The following is a 20,975-nucleotide window of genomic DNA, read 5'->3' on the forward strand; positions in this document are numbered from 1 at the left end:
CGTGGCATTTTACTTGATATTTGAACGAGAACGAGAGGTGCAGTGCACACGCACAAGGAAACAAATGACGGGAGGGGGAGGAAAGGAGAAGGAGTTTATGTATTTGCAGCGCGGAATTAAAGGGGTGCGATCATACCAGTACTAATGCACCGGATCCCATCAGAACTCCCCAGTTAAGTGCGCTTGGGCGAGAGTAGTACTCGGATGGGTGACCTCCTGGTAAGTCCTCGTGTCGCACCAATTTTTTTTCAGACGGGTCGTTCGACGTTACGCGCGACTGGAACTATGGTCTGTTGGTTTATACGCAAATGTGAGTCAAGAAGCAGGGGCATTTTAATCGATATTAGAACGAGAGGGAGAGGTGCAGTGTGAACGCACAAGGAAACAATTGATGGGAGGGGGAGGGAAAGAGAAGGAGTGTATGTATTTTAAGCACGAAATGAAACAGGTGCGATCATAGCAGCACTAATGCAACGGATTCTATCAGAACTCCGTAGGTAAGGGTGCTTGGGCGAGAGTAGTACTAGCATGGGTTACCTCCTACGAAGTCCTTATATTTCACCCATTTTCTTGTGAAGTCCTCGTGTTGCACCCATTTTTTTGCAGATGATTCTTTCGACGTTACGCGTGACTTGAATTATGGTCCTCAGGTTTATTCGCATATGTGAGTCACGGCGCTGTAGCATTTTACTTGATATTAGAACGAGAACGGGAGGTGCAGTGCGCACGCACAAGGAAACAAATGACGGGTGGACGAAGAAAGGGGAATGAGTTTATGTATTTGCAGCGTAAAATCAAACAGTTGCGATCATACCAGCACTAATGCACCGGATCTCATCAAAACTCCGCATTTAAGTGTGCTTAGGCGAGAGTAGTACTCGGATGGGTGACCTCCTGGGAAGTCAAGAAGCAGGGGCATTTTAATTGATATTAGAATGAGAAATAGAGATGCAGAGTGCACGCACAAGGAAACAAATGACGGGAGGGGGGATGGAGGGAGAAAAAGTTTATGTATTTGCAGCGCAGAATGAAACATGAGCAATCATCCAGCACCAATGCAACGGATTCTATCAGAACTCCGCAAGTTAAGGGTGCTTGGGCGAGAGTAGCTCTAGGATTGGTGACCTCCTGCGAAGTCCTTATATTTCACCCATTTTCTTAGGAAGTCCTCGTGTTGCACCCATTTTTTTGCAGATGATTCTTTCGACGATACGCGCGACTTGAATTATGGTCCTCAAGTTTATCGCAAATGTGAGTCACGGCACTGTAGCATTTTACTTGATATTAGAACGAGCACGGGAGGTGCAGTACGCACGCACAAGGAAACAAATGACAGGAGGGGCAAGAAAGGAGAAGGAGTTTATATATTTGCAGCGCAGAATTAAACGGGTGCGATCATACCAGCACAAATGCAACGGATCCCATCAGAACTCCGCAGTTAAGTGTGCTTTGGCGAAAGTAGTACAATGATGGGTTACCTCCTGGGAAGTTCTCGTGTGGCACCCATTTTCTTTTTTTCAAGTGTCTCGTTCGACGTTACGCGCGACTTTAATTATGGTCCGCAGATTTATTCGCAAATGTGAGTCACGGCGCCGTGGTATTTTACTTGATATTTGAACGAGAACGAGAGGTGCAGTGCGCACGCACAAGAAAACAAATGACGGGAGGGGGAAGAAAGGAGAAGGAGTTTATGTATTTGCAGCGCGAAATTAAACAGGTTCGATCATACCAGCACTAATGCACCGGATCCCATCAGAATTCCGCAGTTAAGTGTGTTTGGGCGAGAGTAGTACTCGGATGGGTGACCTCCTGAGAAGTCCTCTTGTCGCACTAATTTTTTTTTTCAGACAAGTCGTTCGACGTTACGCGCGACTGGAACTAGAGTCCACTAGTTCATACGCAAATGTTAATCAAGAAGCAGGGGCATTTTAATCGATATTAAAACGAGAAAGAGAGATGCAGAGTGCACGCACAAGGAAACTAATGACGGGAGGGGGGATGGAGGAAGAAAAAGTGTATGTATTTACAGCGCAGAATGAAACATGAGCAATCATACCAGTACCAATGCAACGGATTCTATCAGAACTCCGCAAGTTAAGGGTGCTTGGGCGATAGTAGCACTAGGATGGGTGACCTCCTGCGAAGTCCTTATATTTCACCCATTTTCTTAGGAAGTCCTCGTGTTGCACCCATTTTTTTACAGATGATTCTTTCGACGATACGCGCGACTTGAATTATGGTCCTCAGGTTTATTCGCAAATGTGAGTCACGACACCATAGCATTTTACTTGATATTAGAACGAGCACGGGAGGTGCAGTGCGCACGCACAAGGAAACAAATGATGAGAGGGGGAAGAAAGGGGAAGGAATTTATGTATTTGCAGCGCGAAATTAAACCTGTGCGATCATACCAGCACTTATGCCCCGGATCCCATCAGAACTCCGCAATTAAGCGTGCTTGGGCGAGAGTAGTACTCGGATGGGTGACCTCTTGGGAAGTCCTCGTGTCGCAACAATTTTTTTTCAGACGGGTCGTTCGACGTTACGCGCGACTGGAACTAGGGTCCGTTGGTTTATACGCAAATGTGAGTCAAGAAACAGGGGCATTTTAATCGATATTAGAATGAGAATGAGAGGTGCAGTGTGAATGCACAAGGAAACAATTGACGGGAGGGGGAAGAAAGGAGAAGGAGTGTATGTATTTGCAGCGCAAAATTAAACAGGTGCGATCATACCAGCACTAAAGCCCCGGATCCCATCAGAACTCCGCAGTTAAGTGTGCTTGGGCGAGAGTAGTACTCGAATGGGTGACCACTTGGGAATCCCTCGTGTTGCACCTATTTTTTTTTAGATGGGTTGTTCAACTTTACGCGTGAATGGAATTATAAACCGCTGGTTTATTTGAAAAGGTGAGTTACGGTGCCGGGGCATATTACTTGATATTAGAACGAGAAAGAGAAAGTGTATGTATTTGTAGCGCAGAATGAAACATGAGCAATCATATCAGCACCAATGTAACGGATTCTATTAGAACTCCGCAAGTTAAGAGTGCTTGGGCGAGAGTAGCACTAGGATGGGTGACCTCCTGCGAAGTCCTTATATTTCACCCATTTTCTTAAGAAGTCCTCGTGTTGTACCCATTCTTTTGCAGATGATTCTTTCGACGATACGCGCGACTTGAATTATGGTCCTCAGGTTTATTCGCAAATGTGAGTCACCGCACCGTAGCATTTTACTTGATATTAGAACGAGCACGGGAGGTGCAGTGCGCACGCACAAGGAAAGAAATGACGGGAGGGGGAAGAAAGGAGAAGGAGTTTATGTATTTGCAGCGCGGAATTAAACAGGTGCGATCATACCAGCACTAATGCACCGGATCCCATCAGAACTCCGCAGTTAAGTGTGCTTGGGCGAGAGTAGTACTCGGATGGGTGACCTCCTAGGAAGTCCTCGTGTCGCACTAATTTTTTTTCAGACGGGTCGTTCGACGTTAAGCGCGACTGGAACTAGGGTCCGCTGGTTTATACGCAAATGTGAGTCAAAAAGTAGGGGCATTTTAATCGATATTAGAACGAGAAGGAGAGATGCAGAGTGCACGCACAACGAAATAAATGACAGGAGGGGGGATGGAGGGAGAAAAAGTGTATATATTTGCAGCGCAGAATGAAACATGAGCAATCATACCAATACCAATGCAACGGATTCTTTCAGAACTCCGCAAGTTAAGGGTGCTTGGGCGAGAGTAGCACTAGGATGGGTGACTTGCGAAGTCCTTATATTTCACCCATTTTCTTAGGAAGTCGTCGTGTTGCAGCTATTTTTTTGCAGATGATTCTTACGACGATACGCGCGACTTGAATTATGGTCCTCAGGTTTATTTACAAATGTGCGTCACGACACCGTAGCATTTTACTTGACATTAGAACGAGCACGGGAGGTGCAGTGCGCACGCACAAGGAAACAAATGACGGGAGGGGGAAGAAAGGAGAAGGAGTTAATGTATTTGCAGCGCAGAATTAAACAAGTGCGATCATACCAGCACTAATGCACCGGATCCCGTCAGAACTCCGTAGTTAAGTGTGCTTGGGTGAGAGTAGTACTCGAATGGGTGACCTCCTGGGAAGTCCTCATGTCGCACCAATTTTTTTTTCAGACGTTAACGTTCAACGTTACGCGCGACTGGAACTAGGGTCCGCTGGTTTATACGCAAATGTGAGTCAAGAAGCAGGGGCATTTTAATCGATGTTAGAACGAGAAGGAGAGGTGCAGTGTGAACGCACAAGGAAACAATTGATGGGAGGGGGAGGGAAGGAGAAGGAGTGTATGTATTTTCAACGCAAAATGAAACAGGTGCGATCATACCAGCACTAATGCAATGGATTCTATCAGAACTCCGTAGGTAAGGGTGCTTGGGCGAGAGTAGTACTAGCATGGGTTACCTCCTGCGAAGTCTTTATATTTCACCCATTTTCTTGTGAAGTCCTCGTGTTGCACCCATTTTTTTGCAGATGATTCTTTCGACGTTACGCGCTACTTAAATTATGGTCCTCAGGTTTATTCGCAAATGTGAGTCACGGCGCTGTAGCATTTTACTTGATATTAGAACGAGAACGGGAGGTGCAGTGCGCACGCACAAGGAAACAAATGACGGTAGGGGGAAGAAAGGGGAATGAGTTTATGTATTTGCAGCGCGAAATTAAACAGGTGCGATCATACCAGCACTAATGCACTGGATTCCATCAGAACTCCGCAGTAAAGTGTGCTTGGGTGAGATTAGTACTCGGATGGGTGACCTCCTGGAAAGTCCTCGTGTCGCACCAATTTTTTTTCAGACGGGTCGTTCGATGTTACGCGAGTTTGGAACTAGGGTCCGCTGGTTTATACGCAAATGTGAGTCAAGAAGCAGGGGCATTTTAATCGATATTAGAACGAGAAGGAGAGATGAAGTGTGAACGCACAAGGAAACAAATGACGGAGGGGGAAGAAAGGAGAAGGAGTGTATGTATTTGCAGTGCAGAATTAAACAGATGCGATCATACCAGCACTAAAGCCCCGGATCCCATCAGAACTCCGCAGTTAGGTGTGCTTGGGCGAGAGTAGTACTCGGATGGGTGACCACTTGGGAAGCCCTCGTGTTGCACCTTTTTTTTTCTCGGATGGGTTGTTCGACGTTACGCGCGAATGGAATTATAAACCGCTGGTTCATTTGCAAAGGTGAGTCACGGTGCCGGGACATATTACTTGATATTAGAACGAGAAAGAGAGGTGCAGAGTGCACGCACAAGGAAACAAATGACAGGTGGGGGGATGGGAGGAGAAAGAGTGTATGTATTTGCAGTGCAGAATGAAGCATGAGGGATCATACCAGCACTAATGCAACGGATTCTATCAGAACTCCGCAGTTAAGGGTGCTTGGGCGAGAAAAGTACTCGGATGGTTGACCTCCTGCGAAGTCCTTATATTTCACCCATTTTCTTGTGAGGTCCTCGTGTTGCACCCATCTTTTTGCAGATGATTCTTTCGACGTTACGCGGGACTAGCTTTATGGTCCGCAGGTTTATTCGCAAATGTGAGTCACGGTGCCGTGGCATTTTACTTGATATTAGAACGAGTATGGGAGGTGCAGTGCGCACGCACAAGGAAATAAATGACAGGAGGAGGAAGAAAAGAGAAGGAGTGTTTGTATTTGAAGCGCAAAATTAAACAAGTGGCATCATACCAGCACTCATGCACTTGATCCCATCAGAACTCTGTAGTTAAGCGTGTTTGGGCGAGAGTAGTACTCGGATGGGTGACCTCTTGGGAAGTCCTCGTTTCGTAATAATTTTTTTTCCGATGGGTCGTTCGACGTTACGCGTGACTGAAACTATGGTCCGCTGGTTTATACGCAAATGTGAGTCAAGAATCAGGGGCATTTTAATCAATATTTGAACGAGAAGGAGAGGTGCAGTGTGAACGCACAAGGAAACAAATGATGGGAGGGGGGGAGGGAAGAAGGAGTGTATGTATTTTCAGCACGAAATTAAATAGGTGCGGTCACACCAACACTAATGCACCGGATCCCATCAGAACTCCGCAGGTAAGTGTGCTTTGGCGAATGTAGTACAATGATGGGTTACCTCCTGGGAAGTTCTCGTGTTGCACCCATTTTTTTTTTCAGATGTGCCGTTCGACGTTACGCGCGACTTTAATTATGGTCCGCAGATTTATTCGCAAATGTGAGTCACGGGGCCGTGGCATTTTACTTGATATTTGAACGAGGATGAGAGGTGCAGTGCGCACGCGCAAGGAAACAAATGACGGGAGGGGGAAGAAAGGAGATGGAGTTTATGAATTTGCAGCGCGAAATTAAACAGGTGCGATCATACCAGCACTAATGCAACGGATTCTATCAGAACTACGTATGTAAGGGTGCTTGGGCGAGAGTAGTACTAGCTTGGGTTACCTCATGCGAAGTCCTTATATTTCACCCATTTTCTTGTGAAGTCCTCGTGTTGCACCCTTTTTTTTGTAGATGATTCTTTCGACGTTACGCGCGACTTGAATTATGGTCCTCAGGTTTATTCGCAAATGTGAGTCACGACGCTGTAGCTATTTACTTGATATTAGAACGAGAACGGGAGGTGCAGTGCGCATGCACAAGGAAAGAAATGACGGGAGGGGGAAGAAAGGGGAAGGAGTTTATGTATTTGCAGCGCGGAATTAAACGGGTGCGATCATACCAGCACTAATGCACCGGATCCCATCAGAACTCCGCAGTGAAGTGTGCTTGGGCAAGATTAGTACTCGGATGGGTGACCTCCTGGGAGGTCCTCGTGTCGCACTAATTTTTTTTCAGACAGGTCGTTCGACGTTACGCGCGTCTGGAACTAGGGTCCGCTGGTTTTTACGCAAATCTGAGTCAAGAAACAGGGGCATTTTAATCGATATTAGAACGAGAATGAGAGGTGAAATGTGAACGCACAAGGAAACAAATGACAGGAGGGGGAAGAAATGAGAAGGAGTGTATGTATTTGCAGCACGAAATTAAACAGGTGCGATCATACCAGCACTAAAGCTCCGGAGCCCATCAGAACTCCGCAGTTAAGTGTGCTTGGGCGAGAGTAGTACTCGGATGGGTCACCACCTGGGAAGCCCTCGTGTTGTACCTATTTTTTTTTTCGGATGGGTTGTTCGACGTTACGCGCGAATGGAATTATAAATCGCTGGTTCATTTGCAAAGGTGAGTCACGGTGCCGGGGCATATTACTTGATATTAGAACGAGAAAGAGAGATGCAGAGTGCACGCACAGGGAAACAAATGACGGGAGGGGGGTTGGAAGGAGAAAGAGTGTATGTATTTGTAGTGCAGAATGAAACATGAGGGCTCATACCAGCACTAATGCAACGGATTCTATCAGAACTCCGCAGTTAAGTGTGCTTGGGCGAGAAAAAGTACTCGGATGGGTGACCTCCTGCGAAGTCCTCGTGTCGCACTAATTTCTTTTTCAGACGGGTCGTTCGACGTTACGCGCGACTGGAACTAGGGTCTGCTGGTTTATACGCAAATGTGAGTCAAGAAGCAGGGGCATTTTAATCGATATTAGAACGAGAATGAGAGATGCAGAGTGCAGGCACAAGGAAACAATTGATGGGTGCGGGAGGGAAGGAGAAGGAGTGCATGTATTTTCAGCACGAAATGAAACAGGTGCGATCATACCAGCACTAATGCAACGGATTCTATCATAACTCCGTAGGTAAGGGTGCTTAGGCGAGAGTAGTACTAGCATGGGTTACCTTCTGCAAAGTCTTTCTATTTTACCCATTTTCTTGTGAAGTCATCGTGTTGCACCCATTTTCTTGCAGATGATTCTTTCGACGTTACGCGCGACTTGAATTATGGTCCTAAGGTTTATTCGCAAATGTGAGTGACGGCGCTGTAGCATTTTACTTAATATTAGAACGAGAACGGGAGGTGCAGTGCGCACGCATAAGGAAACAAATAACAGGTGGGGGAAGAAAGGGGAATGAGTTTATGTATTTGCAACGCGAAATTAAACAGGTGCGATCATACCAACACTAATGCACCGGATCCCATCAGAACTCCGCAGTTATGTGTGCTCGAGCGAGATTTGTACTCGGATGGGTGACCTCCTGGGAAGTCCTCGTGTCGCACCAATTATTTTTCAGACGGGTTGTTCGACGTTACGTGCGTCTGGAAATAGGGTCCGCTGGTTTATACGCAAATGTGAGTCAAGAAGCAGGGGAATTTTAATCGATATTAGAACGAGAATGAGAGGTGAAGTGTGAACGCACAAGGAAACAAATGATGGGCGGGGGAAGAAAGGAGAAGGAGTGTATGTATTTGCATCGCGAAATTAAACAGGTGCGATCATACCAGCACTAAAGCTCCGGATCCCATCAGAACTCCGCAGTTAAATGTGCTTGGGTGAGAGTAGTACTCGGATGGGTGACCACTTGCGAAGCCCTCGTGTTGCACCTATTTTTTTTCGGATGGGTTGTTCGACGTTACGCGCGAATAGAATTATAAACCGCTGGTTCATTTGCAAAGGTGAGTCACGGTGCCGGGGCATATTACTTGATATTAGAACGAGAAAGAGAGATGCAGAGTGCACGCACAAGGAAACAAATGACGGGAGGGTGGATGGGAGGAGAAAGAGTGTATGTATTTGCAGTGCAGAATGAAACATGAGGGATCATACCAGCACTAATGCAACGGATTCTATCAGAACTCCGCAGTTAAGGGTGCTTGGGCGAGAAAAGTACTCGGATGGGTGACCTCATGCGAAGTCCTTATATTTCACCCATTTTCTTGGGAGGTCCTCGTGTTGCACCCATCTTTTTGCAGATGATTCTCTCGACGTTACGCGCGACTTGTTTTATGGTCTGCAGGTTTATTCGCAAATGTGAGTCAAGGTGCCGTGGCATTTTACTTGATAATAGAACGAGTACGGGAGGTGCAGTGCGCACGCACAAGGAAACAAATGACGGGAGGTGGAATAAAAGAGAATGAGTGTATGTATTTGAAGCGCAAAATTAAACAAGTGGCATCATACCAGCACTAATGCACTGCATCCCATCAGAACTCTGCAGTTAAGTGTTCTTGGACGGGAGTAGTACTCGGATGGGTGACCTCTTGGGAAGTCCTCGTATCGCAACAATTTTTTTTCAGATGTGTTGTTCGACGTTACGCGCGACTGGAACTATGGTCTGCTGGTTTATACGCAAATGTGAGTCCAGAATCAGGGGCATTTTAATCGATATTAGAACGAGAAGGAGAGGTGCAGTGTGAACGCACAAGGAAACAAATGATGGGAGGTGGGGAGGGAAGATGGAGTTTATGTATTTTCAGCACGAAATTAAACAGGTGCGGTCACACCAGCACAAATGCACCGGATTCCATCAGAACTCCGCAGTTAAGTGTGCTTTGGCGAAAGTAGTACAATGATGGTTTACCTCCTGGGAAGTTCTCGTGTTGCACCCATTTTCTTTTTTTCAGATGCATCGTTCGACGTTACGCGCGACTTTAATTATAGTCCGCAGATTTATTCGCAAATGTGACTCACGACGCTGTGGCATTTTACTTGATATTTGAACGAGAACGAGAGGTGAAGTGCGCACGCACAAGGAAAAAAAAGACGGGGGGGGGGGGGGGGAGGAATGGAGGAGTTTATGTATTTGCAGCTCAAAATTATACAGGTGTGATCATACCAGCACTAATGCGCTGGATCCCATCAGAACTCCGCAGTTAAGCGTGCTTGGGCGAGAGTAGTACTCGGATGGGTGACCTCCTGGGAATTCCTCGTGTCGCACTAATTTTTTTTTCAGACGGGTCGTTCGACGTTACGCGCGACTGGAACTAGGGTCCACTGGTTTATACGCAAATGTGAGTCAAGAAGCAGAGGCATTTTAATCGATATTAGAACGAGAAGGAGAGATGCAGAGTGCACGCACAAGGAAACAAATGACGGGAGGGGGGATTGAGGGAGAAAAAGTGTATGTATTTGCAGCGCAAAATGAAACATGAGCAATCATACCAGCACCAATGCAACGGATTCTATCAGAACTTCGCAAGTTAAGGGTGTTTGGGCGAGAGTAGCACTAGGATGGGTGACCTCCTGCGAAGTCCTTATATTTCACCCATTATCTTAGGAAGTCCTCGTGTTGCACCCATTTTTTTGCAGATGATTCTTTCGACGATACGCACAACTTGAATTATGGTCCTCAGGTTTATTCGCAAATGTGAGTCACGACACCGTAGCATTTTACTTGATATTAGAACGAGAACGGGAGGTGCAGTGCGCACGCACAAGGAAACAAATGAAGGGAGGGGGAAGAAAGGGGAATGAGTTTATGTATTTGCAGCGCGAAATTAAACAGGTGCGATCATACCAGCACTAATGCACCGGATCCCATCAGAACTCCGCAGTGAAGTGTGCTTGGGCGAGATTAGTACTCGGATGGGTGACCTCCTGGGAAGTCCTCGTGTCGCACTAATTTTTTTTCAGACGGGTCGTTCGACGTTACGCGCGTCTGGAACTAGGGTCCGCTGGTTTATACGCAAATGTGAGTCAAGAAGCAGGGGCATTTTAATCGATATTAGAACGAGAATGAGAGGTGAAGTGTGAACGCACAACGAAACAAATGACGGGAGGGGAAAGAAAGGAGAAGGAGTGTATGTATTTGCCGCACGAATTTAAACAGGTGCGATCATTCCAGCACTAAAGCCCCGGATCCCATCAGAACTCTGCAGTTAAGTGTGCCTGGGCGAGAGTAGTACTCGGATGGGTGACCACTTGGGAAGCCCTCGTGTTGCACCTATTTTTTTTCGGATGGGTTGTTCGACATTACGCGCAAAAGGAATTATAAACCGCTGGTTCATTTGCATAGGAGAGTCACGGCGCCGTGGCATTTTACTTGATATTTGAACGAGAACGAGAGGTGCAGTGCGGATGTACAAGGAAACAAATGACGGGAGGGGGGATGGAAGGAGAAAGAGTGTATGTATTTGCAGTGCAGAATGAAACATGAGGGATTATACCAGCACTAATGCAACGAATTCTATTAGAACTCCGCAGTTAAGGGTGCTTGGGCGAGAAAAGTACTCGAATGGGTGATCTCCTGCGAAGTCCTTATATTTCACCCATTTTCTTGGGAGGTCCTCGCGTTGCACCCATCTTTTTGCAGATGATTCTTTCGACTTTACGCGCGACTTTATTTATGGTCCGCAGGTTTATTTGCAAATGTGAGTCACGGCGCCGTGGCATTTTACTTGATATTAGAACGAGTACGGGAGGTACAGTGCGCACGCACAAGGAAACAAATGACGGGAGGAGGAAGAAAAGAGAAGGAGTGTATGTATTTAAAGTGTAAAATTAAACAAATGGCATCATACCAGCACTAATGCACTGGATCCCATCAGAACTCTGCAGTTAAGTGTGCTTGGGCGAGAGTATTACTCGGATGGGTGACCTCTTGGGAAGTCCTCGTATCGCAATAATTTTTTTTCAGATGGGTCGTTCGACGTTACGCGCGACTGGAACTATGGTCCGCTGATTTATACGCAAATGTGGGTCAAGAATCAGGGGCATTTTTATCGATATTAGAACGAGAAGGAGAGGTGCAGTGTGAATGCACAAGGAAACAAATGATGGGGGGGGGGGAAGAAGGAGTGTATGTATTTTCAGCACGAAATTAAACAGGTGCGGTCACACCAGCACAAATGCACCGGATCCCATCAGAACTCCGCAGTTAAGTGTGCTTTGGCGAAAGTAGTACAATGATGGGAGGGGGAAGAAAGGAGAAGGAGTTATGTATTTACAGCGTGAAATTAAACAGGTGCGATCATACCAGCACTAATGCAACCGATCCCATCATAACTCCGCAGTTAAGTGTGCTTGGGCGAGAGTAGTACTCGGATGGGTGACCACTTGGGAAGTTCTCGTGTTGCACCCATTTTTTTGCAGATGATTCTTTCGATGTTACGCGCGACTTGAATTTTGGTCCTCAGGTTTATTCGCAAATGTAAGTCACGGCGTCGTAGCATTTTACTTGATATTAAAACGAGCACGGGAGGTGCAGTGCGCACGCACAAGGAAACAAATGACGGGAGGGGGAAGAAAGGAGAAGGAGTTTATGTATTCGCAGCGCGAAATTAAACGGATGTGATCATACCAGCACTAATGCAACGGATCCCATCATAACTCTGCAGTTAAGTGTGCTTGGGCGAGAGTAGTACTCGGATGGGTGACCTCCTGGGAAGTTCTCGTGTCGCACAATTTTTTTTTCAGACGGGTCGTTCGACGTTACGCGCAACTGGAACTATGGTCCACTTGTTTATACGCAAATTTGAGTCAAGAAGCAGGGGCAAATTAATCGATATTAGAACGAGAAAAAGAGGTGCAGTGTGAACGCACAAGGAATCAAATGATGGGAGGGGGGAGGGAAGGAGAAGGAGTGTATGTATTTTCAGCACGAAATGAAACAGGTGCGATCATACCAGCACTAATGCAACAGATTCTATCAGAACTCCGTAGGTAAGGGTGCTTGGGCGAGAGTAGTACTAGCATGGGTTACCTCCTGCGAAGTCCTTATATTTCACCCATTTTCTTGTGAAGTCCTCGTGTCGCACCAATTTTTTTTCAGACGGGTCGTTCGACGTTACGCTCGTCTGGAACTAGGGTCCGCTGGTTTATACGCAAATATGAGTCAAGAAGCAGGGGCATTTTAATCGATATTAGAACGAGAATGAGAGGTGAAGTGTGAACGCACAAGGAAACAAATGACGGGAGGGGGAAGAAAGGAGAAGGAGTGTATGTATTTGCAGCGCGAAACTAAACAGGTGCGATCATACCAGCACTAAAGCCCCGGATGCCATCAGAACTCCGCAGTTAAGTGTGCTTGGCGAGATTAGTACTCGGATGGTTGACCTCCTGGGAAGTCCTCGTGTCGCACCAATTTTTTTTCAAACGGGTCGTTCGACGTTACGCGCGTCTGGAACTAGGGTCCACTGGTTTATACGCAAATGTGAGTCAAGAAGCAGGGGCATTTTAATCGATATTAGAACGAGAATGAGAGGTGAAGTTTGAACGCACAAGGAAACAAATGACGGGAGGGGGAAGAAAGGAGAAGGAGTGCATGTATTTGCAGCGCGAAATTAAACAGGTGCGATCATACCAGCACTAAAGCTACGGATCCCATCAGAACTCCGCAGTTAAGTGTGCTTGGGCGAGAGTAGTACTCGGATGGGTGTCCACCTGGAAAGCCCTCGTGTTGCACTTATTTTTTTTTCGGATGGGTTGTTTGACGTTACGCGCGAATGGAATTATAAACCGCTGGTTCATTTGCAAAGGTGAGTCACGGTGCCGGGGCATATTACTTGATATTAGAACGAGAAAGAGAGATATAGAGTGCACGCACAAGGAAACAAATGACGGGAGGGGGGATGGGAGGAGAAAGAGTGTATGTATTTGCAGTGCAGAATGAAACATGAGGGATCATACCAGCACTAATGTAACGGATTCTATCAGAACTCCGCAGTTAAGGGTGCTTGGGCGAGGAAAGTACTCAGATGGGTGACCTCCTGCGAAGTCCTTATATTTCACCCATTTTCTTGGGAGGTCCTCGTGTTGCACCCATCTTTTTGCAGATGATTCTTTCGACGTTATGCGCGACTTGATTTATGGTCCACAGGTTTATTCGAAAATGTGAGTCACGGCGCCGTGGCATTTTACTTGATATTAGAACGAGTACGGGAGGGAGGTGCAGTGCGCACGCACAAGGAAACAAATGACAGGAGGAGGAAGAAAAGAGAAGGAGTGTATGTATTTAAAGCGCAAAATTAAACAAGTGGCATCATACCAGCACTAATGCACTGGATCCCATCAGAACTCTGCAGTTAAGTTTGCTTGGGCGAGAGTAGTACTCGGATGGGTGACCTCCTGGGAAGTCCTCGTGTCGCACAAATTTTTTTTCAGATGGGTCGTTCGACGTTACGCGCGACTGGAACTAGGGTCCGTTGGTTTATACGCAAATTTAAGTCAAGAAGCAGTGGCATTTTAATCGATATTAGAACGAGAAGGAGAGGTGCAGTGTGAACGCACAAGGAAACAATTGATGGGAAGGGGAGGGAAGGAGAAAGAGTGTATGTATTTTCAGCACGAAATGAAACAGGTGCGATCATACCAGCACTAATGCAACGGATTCTATCAGAACGCCGTAGGTAAGGGTGCTTGGGCGAGAGTAGTACTAGCATGGGTTACCTCCTGCGAAGTCCTTATATTTCACCCATTTTCTTGTGAAGTCCTCGTGTTGCACCCATTTTTTTGCAGATAATTCTTTCGACATTACGCGCGACTTGAATTATGGTCCTCAGATTTATTCGCAAATGTGAGTCACGGCGCTGTAGAATTTTACTTGATATAAGAACAAGTACGGGAGGTGCAGTGCGCACGCACAAGGAAATAAATGATGGGAGGAGGAAGAAAAGAGAAGGAGTGTATGTATTTGAAGCGCAAAATTAAACAAGTGGCAACATACCAGCACTAATGCACTGGATCCCATCAGAACTCTTCAGTTAAGTGTGCTTGGGCGAGAGTAGTACTCGGATGGGTGACCTCTTGGGAAGTCCTCGTATCGAAACAATTTTTTTTCAGATGGGTCGTTCGACGTTACGCGCGACTGGAACTATGGTCCGCTGGTTTATACACAAATGTGAGTCAAGAATCAGGGGCATTTTAATCGATATTAGAACGAGAAGGAGAGGTGCAGTGTGAACACACAAGGAAACAAATGATGGGAGGGGGGAGGGAAGGAGGAGTGTATGTATTTTCAGCACGAAATTAAACAGGTGCGGTCACACCAGCACAAATGCACCGGATCCCATCAGAACTCCGCAGTTAACTGTGTGTTGGCGAAAGTAGTATAATGATGGGTTACCTCCTGGGAAGTTCTCGTGTTGCACCCATTTTCTTTTTTTCAGATGTGCCGTTCGACGTTACGCGCGACTTTAATTATGGTCCGCAGATTTTTTCGCAAATGTGAGTCACGGCGACGTGGCATTTTACTTGATATTTGAACGAGAACGAGAGGTGCAGTGCGCACGCACAAGGAAACAAATGACGGGAGGGGGAAGAAAGGAGAAGGAGTTTATGTAATTGCAGCGCGAAATTAAACAGGTGCGATCATACCAGCACTAATGCACCGGATCCGATCAGTACTCAGCAGTTAAGTGTTCTTGGGCGAGAGTAGTACTCGGATGGGTGACCTCCTGGGAAGTTCTCGTGTCGCACTAATCTTTTTTTTCAGACGGGTCGTTCGATGTTACGCGCGACTCGAACTAGGGTCCACTGGTTTATACCCAAATGTGAGTCAAGAAGCAGGGGCATTTTAATCGATATTAGAACGAGAAGGAGAGATGCAGAGTGCACGCACAAGGAAGCAAATGACGGGAGGGGGGATGGAGGGAGAAAAAGTGTATGTATTTGCAGCGCAGAATGAAACATGAGCAGTCATACCAGTATAAATGCAACGGATTCTATCAGAACTCTGCAAGTTAAGGGTGCTTGGGCGAGAGTAGCACTAGGATGGGTGACCTCCTGCGAAGTCATTATATTTCGCCCATTTTCTTAGGAAGTCCTCGTGTTGCACCTATTTTTTTCCAGATGATTCTTTCGACGATACGTGCGACTTGAATTATGGTCCTCAAGTTTATTCGCAAATGTGAGTCACGGCACCGTAGCATTTTACTTGATATTAGAACGAGCACAGGAGGTGCAGTGCACACGCACAAGGAAACAAATGACGGGAGGGGGAAGAAAAGAGACAAAGTTTATGTCTTTGCAGCGCAGAATTAAATGGGTGCGATCATACCAGCACTAATGAACCGGATCCCATCAGAACTCCGCAGTTAAGTATGCTTGAGCGAGAGTAGTACTCGGATGGGTGACCTCCTGGGAAGTCCTTGTGTCGCACCAATTTTTTTTCAGACGGGTCGTTCGACGTTACGCGCGACTGGAACTAGGGTCCGCTGGTTTATACGCAAATGTGAGTTAAGAAGCAGTGGAATTTTAATCGATATTAGAACGAGAAGGAGAGGTGCAATGTGAACGCACAAGGAAACAATTGATGGGAGGGGGAGGGAAGGAGAATGAGTGTATGTATTTTCAGCACGAAATGAAACATGAGGGATCATACCAGCACTAATGCAACGGATTATATCAGAACTCCGTAGGTAAGGGTGTTTGGGCGAGAGTAGTACTAGCATGGGTAACCTCCTGTGAAGTCCTTATATTTCACCCATTTTCTTGTTAAGTCCTCGTGTTGCACCCATTTTTTTGTAGATGATTCTTTCGACGTTACGCGCGACTTGAATTATGGTCCTCAGGTTTATTCGCAAATGTGAGTCACGGCGCCGTGGCATTTTACTTGATATTAGAACGAGAACAGGAGGTGCAGTGCGCATGCACAAGGAAACAAATGACGGGAGGGGGAAGAAAGGGGAATGAGTTTATGTATTTGTAGCGCGAAATTAAACAGGTGCGATCACACCAGCACCAATGCACCGGATCCCATCAGAACTCCGCAGTTATGTGTGCTTGGGCGAGATTAGTACTCGGATGGGTGACCTCCTTGGAAGTCCTCGTGTCGCACTAATTTTTTTCAGACGGGTCGTTCGACGTTACACGCGTCTGGAACTAGGGTCCGCTGGTTTATATGCAAATGTGAGTCAAGAAGCAGGGGCATTTTAATCGATATTAGAACGAGAATGAGAGGTGAAGTGTGAACGCACAAGGAAATAAATGATGGGAGGGGGAAGAAAGGAGAAGGAGTGCATGTATTTACAGTGCAAAATTAAACAGGTGCGATCATACCAGCACTAAAGCTCCGGATCCCATCAGAACTCCGCAGTTAAGTGTGCTTGGGCGAGAGTAGTATTCGGATGGTTGACCACTTGGGAAGCCCTCGTGTTGCACCTATTTTTTTTGGATGGGTTGTTCGACGTTACGCGCGAATGGAATTATAAACCACTGGTTTATTTGTAAAGGTGAGTCACGGTGCCGAGGCATATTACTTGATATTAGAACGAGAAAGAGAGATGCAGAGTGCACACACAAGGAAACAAATGACGGAAGGGGGAAGAAAGGAGAATGAGTTTATGTATTTGCAGCGCGAAATTAAACAGGTGCGATCATACCAGCACTAATGCAACCGATCCCATCATAACTCCGTAGTTAAGTGTGCTTGGGCGAGAGTAGTACTCGGATGGGTGACCACTTGGGAAGTCCTCGTGTTGCACCCATTTTTTTGCAGATGATTCTTTCGACGTTACGCGCGACTTGAATTTTGGTCCTCAGGTTTATTCGCAAATGTGAGTCACGGCTTCGTAGCATTTTACTTGATATTAAAACGAGCACGGGAGGTGCAGTGCGCACGCACAAGGAAACAAATGACGAGAGGGGGAAGAAAGGAGAAAGAGTTTATGTATTTGCAGTGCGAAATTAAACGGGTGCAATCATACCAGCACTAATGCAACGGATCCCATCATAACTCTGCAGTTAAGTGTGCTTGGGCGAGAGTAGTACTCGGATGGGTGACCTCCTGGGAAGTTCTCGTGTCGCACAAATTTTTTTTCAGACATGTCGTTCGACGTTACGCGCAACTGGAACTATGGTCCACTTGTTTATACGCAAATGTGAGTCAAGAAGCAAGGGCATATTAATCGATATTAGAACGAGAAAAAGAGGTGCAGTGTGAACGCACAAGGAAACAAATGATGGGAGGGGGGAGGGAAGGAGAAGGAGTGTATGTATTTTCAGCACGAAATGAAACAGGTGCGATCATACCAGCACTAATGTAACAGATTCTATCAGAACTCCGTAGGTAAGGGTGCTTGGGCGAGAGCAGTACTAGCATGGGTTACCTCCTGCGAAGTCCTTATATTTCACCCATTTTCTTGTGAAGTCCTCGTGTCGCACCAATTTTTTTTCAGACGGGTCGTTCGACGTTACGCGCGTCTGGAATTAGGGTCCGCTGGTTTATACGCAAATGTGAGTCAAGAAGTAGGGGCATTTTAATCGATATTAGAACGAGAATGAAAGGTGAAGTGTGAACGCACAAGGAAACAAATGACGGGAGGGGGAAGAAAGGAGGAGTGTATGTATTTGCAGTGCGAAATTAAACAGGTGCGATCATACCAGCACTAAAGCTCCGGATCCCATCAAAACTCCGCAGTTAAGTGTGCTTGGGTCTGGGTAGTACTCGGATGGTTGACCACCTGGGAAGCCGTCGTGTTGCACCCATTTTCTTTTTTTCAGATGTGCCGTTCGACGTTACGCGCGACTTTAATTATGGTCCGCAGATTTATTCGCAAATGTGAGTCACGGAGCCGTGGCATTTTACTTGATATTTGAACGAGAACGAGAGGTGCAGTACGCACGCACAAGGAAATAAATGACGAGAGGGGGAAGAAAGGAGAAGGAGTTTATGTATTTGCAGCGCAAGATTAAACAGTTGCGATCATACCAGCACTAATGCACCGGATCCCATCAGAACTCCGCAGTTAAGTGTGCTTGGGCGAGAGTTGTATTCGGATGGGTGACCACTTGGGAAGTCCTCGTGTCGCACCAATTTTTTTTCAGACGGGTCGTTCGACGTTACGCGCGTCTGGAACTAGGGTCCGCATGTTTATACGCAAATGTGAGTCAAGAAGTATGGGCATTTTAATCCATATTAGAACGAGAATGAGAGGTGAAGTGTGAACGCACAAGGAAACAAATGACGGGAGGGGGAAGAAAGGAGGAGTGTATGTATTTGCAGTGCGAAATTAAACAGGTGCGATCATACTAGCACTAAAGCTCCGGATCCCATCAAAACTCCGCAGTTAAGTGTGCTTGGGCGAGGGTAGTACTCGGATGGTTGACCACCTGGGAAGCCGTCGTGTTGCACCCATTTTCTTTTTTTCAGATGTGCCGTTCGACGTTACGCGCGACTTTAATTATGGTCCGCAGATTTATTCGCAAATGTGAGTCACGGCGCCGTGGCATTTTACTTGATATTTGAACGAGAACGAGAGGTGCAGTACGCACGCACAAGGAAATAAATGACGAGAGGGGGAAGAAAGGAGAAGGAGTTTATGTATTTGCAGCGCAAAATTAAACAGTTGCGATCATACCAGCACTAATGCACCGGATCCCATCAGAACTCCGCAGTTAAGTGTGCTTGGGCGAGAGTTGTATTCGGATGGGTGACCACTTGGGAAGTCCTCGTGTCGCACAAATTTTTTTTTCAGACGGGTCGTTCGACGTTACGCGCGACTCGAACTAGGGTCCACAGGTTTATACGCAAATATGAGTCAAGAAGCAGGGGCATTTTAATCGATATTAGAACGAGAAGGAGAGATGCAGAGTGCACGCACAAGGAAACAAATGACGGGAGGGGGGATGGAGGGAGAAAAAGTGTATGTATTTACAGAGCAGAATGAAACATGAGCCATCATACCAGCACCAATGCAACGGATTCTATCAGAACTCCGCAAGTTAAAGGTGCTTGGGCGAGATGATTCTTAGGAAGTCCTCGTGTTTCACCCATTTTCTTAGGAAGTCCTCGTGTTGCACCCATTTTTTTGCAGATGATTCTTTCGACGATACGGGCGACTTGAATTATGGTCCTCAGGTTTATTCGCAAATGTGAGTCACGGCACCGTAGCATTTTACTTGATATTAGAACGAGCACGGGAGGTGCAATGCGCACGCACAAGGAAACAAATGAGGGGAGGGTGAAGAAAGGAGAAGGAGTTTATGTATTTGCAGCGCTGAATTATACGGGTGCGATCATACCAGCACTAATGCACCGGATCCCATCAGAACTTCGCAATTAAGTGTGCTTGGGCGAGAGTAGTACTCGGATGGGTGACCTCTTTGGAAGTCCTCGGGTCGCACCAATTTTTTTTCAGACTGGTCGTTCGACATTACGCGCGACTGGAACTAGGGTACATTGGTTTATACGCAAATGTGAGTCAAGAAGCAGGGGCATTTTAATCGATATTAGAACGAGAAGGAGAGGTGCAGTGTGAACGCACAAGGAAACAATTGATGGGAGGGGGAGGGAAGGAGAATGAGTGTATGTATTTTCAGCACGAAATGAAACAGGTGCGATCATACCAGCACTAATGCAACGGATTCTATCAGAACTCCGTAGGTAAGGGTGCTTGGGCGAGAGTAGTACTAGCATGGGTTACCTCCTGCGAAGTCCTTATATTTCACCCATTTCCTTGTGAAGTCCTCGTGTTGCACCCATTTTTTTGCAGATGATTCTTTCGACGTTACGCGCGACTTGAATTATGGTCCTCAGGTTTATTCGCAAATGTGAGTCACGGCGCTGTAGAATTTTACTTGATATTAGAACGAGAACGGGAGGTGCAGTGCGCACGCACAAGGAAACAAATGACGAGAGGGGGAAGAAAGGGGAAGGAGTGTATGTATTTGCAGCGCAAAACTAAACAGGTGCGATCATACCAGCACTAAAGCCCCGGATCCCATCCGAACTCCGCAGTTAAGTGTGCTTGGGCGAGATTAGTACTTGGATGGTTGATCTCCTGGGAAGTCCTCGTGTCGCACCAATTTTTTTTCAGACAGGTCGTTCGACGTTATGCGCTTCTGGAACTAGGGTCCGCTGGTTTATACGCAAATGTGAGTCAAGAAGCAGGGGCATTTTAATCGATATTAGAACAGGAATGAGAGGTGAAGTGTGAACGCACAAGGAAACAAATGACGAGAGGGGAAAGAAATGAGAAGGAGTGTATGTATTTGCAGCACGAAATTAAACAGGTGCGATCATACCAGCACTAAAGCTCCGGATCCCATCAGAACTCCGCAGTTAAGTGTGCTTGGGCGAGAGTAGTACTCGGATGGGTCACCACCTGGGAAGCCCTCATGTTGCACCTATTTTTTTTTTCGGATGGGTTGTTCGACGTTACG

General features: G+C 46.5%; 10 non-coding genes and 30 pseudogenes across 10 annotated transcripts; all 40 read left to right on the forward strand.

Annotated features, from left to right (window-relative positions):
- The first annotated feature begins 122 nt into the window (after positions 1–122).
- On the forward strand, positions 123–241 carry LOC148262697 (5S ribosomal RNA; annotated as a pseudogene).
- Positions 242–1,387: 1,146 nt separating this feature from the next.
- Positions 1,388–1,506, forward strand: LOC148262698 (5S ribosomal RNA; annotated as a pseudogene).
- Positions 1,507–1,715: 209 nt separating this feature from the next.
- LOC148262699 (5S ribosomal RNA) lies at positions 1,716–1,834 on the forward strand (annotated as a pseudogene).
- A 564-nt stretch (positions 1,835–2,398) lies between these two features.
- Positions 2,399–2,516, forward strand: LOC148262700 (5S ribosomal RNA; annotated as a pseudogene).
- A 205-nt stretch (positions 2,517–2,721) lies between these two features.
- On the forward strand, positions 2,722–2,840 carry LOC148262701 (5S ribosomal RNA). Its single transcript, XR_015820958.1, has one exon. It is a non-coding gene; the product is annotated as a 5S ribosomal RNA (ribosomal RNA).
- A 505-nt stretch (positions 2,841–3,345) lies between these two features.
- Positions 3,346–3,464, forward strand: LOC148262702 (5S ribosomal RNA). The gene has a single exon (XR_015819632.1). It is a non-coding gene; the product is annotated as a 5S ribosomal RNA (ribosomal RNA).
- A 558-nt stretch (positions 3,465–4,022) lies between these two features.
- On the forward strand, positions 4,023–4,141 carry LOC148262703 (5S ribosomal RNA). Its single transcript, XR_015820696.1, has one exon. It is a non-coding gene; the product is annotated as a 5S ribosomal RNA (ribosomal RNA).
- Positions 4,142–4,702: 561 nt separating this feature from the next.
- Positions 4,703–4,821, forward strand: LOC148262704 (5S ribosomal RNA; annotated as a pseudogene).
- Positions 4,822–5,025: 204 nt separating this feature from the next.
- LOC148262705 (5S ribosomal RNA) lies at positions 5,026–5,144 on the forward strand (annotated as a pseudogene).
- A 562-nt stretch (positions 5,145–5,706) lies between these two features.
- LOC148262706 (5S ribosomal RNA) lies at positions 5,707–5,824 on the forward strand (annotated as a pseudogene).
- A 204-nt stretch (positions 5,825–6,028) lies between these two features.
- LOC148262707 (5S ribosomal RNA) lies at positions 6,029–6,147 on the forward strand (annotated as a pseudogene).
- Positions 6,148–6,708: 561 nt separating this feature from the next.
- Positions 6,709–6,827, forward strand: LOC148262708 (5S ribosomal RNA; annotated as a pseudogene).
- Positions 6,828–7,032: 205 nt separating this feature from the next.
- Positions 7,033–7,151, forward strand: LOC148262709 (5S ribosomal RNA; annotated as a pseudogene).
- Positions 7,152–8,039: 888 nt separating this feature from the next.
- Positions 8,040–8,158, forward strand: LOC148262710 (5S ribosomal RNA; annotated as a pseudogene).
- A 205-nt stretch (positions 8,159–8,363) lies between these two features.
- On the forward strand, positions 8,364–8,482 carry LOC148262711 (5S ribosomal RNA). Its single transcript, XR_015820350.1, has one exon. It is a non-coding gene; the product is annotated as a 5S ribosomal RNA (ribosomal RNA).
- An 883-nt stretch (positions 8,483–9,365) lies between these two features.
- LOC148262712 (5S ribosomal RNA) lies at positions 9,366–9,484 on the forward strand (annotated as a pseudogene).
- Positions 9,485–9,697: 213 nt separating this feature from the next.
- Positions 9,698–9,816, forward strand: LOC148262713 (5S ribosomal RNA). The gene has a single exon (XR_015820079.1). It is a non-coding gene; the product is annotated as a 5S ribosomal RNA (ribosomal RNA).
- Positions 9,817–10,378: 562 nt separating this feature from the next.
- Positions 10,379–10,497, forward strand: LOC148262714 (5S ribosomal RNA). Its single transcript, XR_015821145.1, has one exon. It is a non-coding gene; the product is annotated as a 5S ribosomal RNA (ribosomal RNA).
- Positions 10,498–10,702: 205 nt separating this feature from the next.
- Positions 10,703–10,821, forward strand: LOC148262715 (5S ribosomal RNA). Its single transcript, XR_015820479.1, has one exon. It is a non-coding gene; the product is annotated as a 5S ribosomal RNA (ribosomal RNA).
- A 561-nt stretch (positions 10,822–11,382) lies between these two features.
- On the forward strand, positions 11,383–11,500 carry LOC148262716 (5S ribosomal RNA; annotated as a pseudogene).
- Positions 11,501–11,836: 336 nt separating this feature from the next.
- Positions 11,837–11,955, forward strand: LOC148262717 (5S ribosomal RNA; annotated as a pseudogene).
- Positions 11,956–12,160: 205 nt separating this feature from the next.
- Positions 12,161–12,279, forward strand: LOC148262718 (5S ribosomal RNA; annotated as a pseudogene).
- Positions 12,280–12,839: 560 nt separating this feature from the next.
- On the forward strand, positions 12,840–12,957 carry LOC148262719 (5S ribosomal RNA; annotated as a pseudogene).
- A 205-nt stretch (positions 12,958–13,162) lies between these two features.
- Positions 13,163–13,281, forward strand: LOC148262720 (5S ribosomal RNA; annotated as a pseudogene).
- Positions 13,282–13,846: 565 nt separating this feature from the next.
- On the forward strand, positions 13,847–13,965 carry LOC148262721 (5S ribosomal RNA; annotated as a pseudogene).
- A 559-nt stretch (positions 13,966–14,524) lies between these two features.
- LOC148262722 (5S ribosomal RNA) lies at positions 14,525–14,644 on the forward strand (annotated as a pseudogene).
- A 202-nt stretch (positions 14,645–14,846) lies between these two features.
- On the forward strand, positions 14,847–14,965 carry LOC148262723 (5S ribosomal RNA; annotated as a pseudogene).
- A 209-nt stretch (positions 14,966–15,174) lies between these two features.
- LOC148262724 (5S ribosomal RNA) lies at positions 15,175–15,293 on the forward strand (annotated as a pseudogene).
- Positions 15,294–15,856: 563 nt separating this feature from the next.
- On the forward strand, positions 15,857–15,975 carry LOC148262725 (5S ribosomal RNA; annotated as a pseudogene).
- Positions 15,976–16,534: 559 nt separating this feature from the next.
- On the forward strand, positions 16,535–16,653 carry LOC148262726 (5S ribosomal RNA; annotated as a pseudogene).
- Positions 16,654–16,857: 204 nt separating this feature from the next.
- Positions 16,858–16,976, forward strand: LOC148262727 (5S ribosomal RNA). Its single transcript, XR_015820029.1, has one exon. It is a non-coding gene; the product is annotated as a 5S ribosomal RNA (ribosomal RNA).
- A 204-nt stretch (positions 16,977–17,180) lies between these two features.
- Positions 17,181–17,299, forward strand: LOC148262728 (5S ribosomal RNA; annotated as a pseudogene).
- Positions 17,300–17,504: 205 nt separating this feature from the next.
- Positions 17,505–17,623, forward strand: LOC148262729 (5S ribosomal RNA; annotated as a pseudogene).
- A 557-nt stretch (positions 17,624–18,180) lies between these two features.
- On the forward strand, positions 18,181–18,299 carry LOC148262730 (5S ribosomal RNA; annotated as a pseudogene).
- A 209-nt stretch (positions 18,300–18,508) lies between these two features.
- LOC148262731 (5S ribosomal RNA) lies at positions 18,509–18,627 on the forward strand (annotated as a pseudogene).
- Positions 18,628–18,829: 202 nt separating this feature from the next.
- Positions 18,830–18,948, forward strand: LOC148262732 (5S ribosomal RNA; annotated as a pseudogene).
- Positions 18,949–19,157: 209 nt separating this feature from the next.
- LOC148262733 (5S ribosomal RNA) lies at positions 19,158–19,276 on the forward strand (annotated as a pseudogene).
- Positions 19,277–19,821: 545 nt separating this feature from the next.
- On the forward strand, positions 19,822–19,940 carry LOC148262734 (5S ribosomal RNA; annotated as a pseudogene).
- A 559-nt stretch (positions 19,941–20,499) lies between these two features.
- On the forward strand, positions 20,500–20,618 carry LOC148262735 (5S ribosomal RNA). The gene has a single exon (XR_015820333.1). It is a non-coding gene; the product is annotated as a 5S ribosomal RNA (ribosomal RNA).
- A 205-nt stretch (positions 20,619–20,823) lies between these two features.
- Positions 20,824–20,942, forward strand: LOC148262736 (5S ribosomal RNA). Its single transcript, XR_015820412.1, has one exon. It is a non-coding gene; the product is annotated as a 5S ribosomal RNA (ribosomal RNA).
- Positions 20,943–20,975: the final 33 nt, after the last annotated feature.

Source organism: Carica papaya, chromosome 5 (assembly GCF_054855325.1).
Source record: "Carica papaya isolate Zhongbai chromosome 5, ASM5485532v1, whole genome shotgun sequence".
Classification (NCBI taxonomy): Eukaryota; Viridiplantae; Streptophyta; class Magnoliopsida; order Brassicales; family Caricaceae; genus Carica; species Carica papaya.